The following is a 955-nucleotide window of genomic DNA, read 5'->3' on the forward strand; positions in this document are numbered from 1 at the left end:
GGTAGTCTCCACGACCTCTGCGGTAGCCCCACGGCCTGTCAATTTCAGCGGAGCTGGAGCGGGCGGAAAACTCCCGTGCTGGAGCTGTTCTAGCTGCGGGAAGCCCTGTACCCTGCTCGGAGGCCTGGTGCTGTGAGCTGGCGCCGGGGACCTGTCTCCCACCGGCCGTACCTGCTGTCCATGGGCTGTCTGCCTCGGCTACAGGCACGGGACAGCCGCCTTTCCACCGTCTCCCTGCGACGCTTTCTCCCGAAGGAGAGAAATTACCTGAAGAAGGCTACTAGTGAATTACACTTGTTCTTGCTCCGAGTGAATAATTTTGTTTATTCCGTTGTATTTCGCAACCTGTATAATTTCTCAGCCTGTGTAATTATTGCATGAGACGCGGCAAATTATATGTACTGCAGGTCGGAGTTGGGGGTGATACAGAGGACTGAATCCTGCCTACCTTAGTCAGAGTACCTTCTATTTTCAGACCATGCCCTCGAGCGATATAATTCAGGGACGTCTTGAAAGAAACCCACAATGAGAACATGGCCGACATTAGTATAACTGTAACTTTTTTTTTTTTAAGGTAACTTTTAATCGGAGCTAGCATTTGAAGATTATGTTTTCATACTGAACGTTCCTACACTTCAAATCTGCTAAGCATTTCAAGACTGACTGTGGATTAGCGAATTTAAATTCCCACTACTGTTCAAATAGCTCAGCCGCATATATATTTCACAGGGTAAAAAGGGGAGCATTTGACTCGCGATCGCTGGCAGGAGTAAGGTAACATTTTGGATCCGACCCCTGTTACCATGTAAGTCAGCGTCGAGGCTCCGAGGCTCTCGTAGGCTTTAGCAGGACGAGCAGGTCATGTTTCCGGGCCTGCAGTGGAGAGTCCCCGTCAGGGACGCGGGATCCCAGGCCAGCGGCGGATCCCCCCCACCCCACCGGGATGTCTCTCCCA

The sequence above is a fragment of the Corvus brachyrhynchos genome, unplaced genomic scaffold (genome assembly GCF_000691975.1).
Source record: "Corvus brachyrhynchos isolate BGI_N302 unplaced genomic scaffold, ASM69197v1 scaffold53, whole genome shotgun sequence".
In the NCBI taxonomy this organism is placed as follows: Eukaryota; Metazoa; Chordata; class Aves; order Passeriformes; family Corvidae; genus Corvus; species Corvus brachyrhynchos.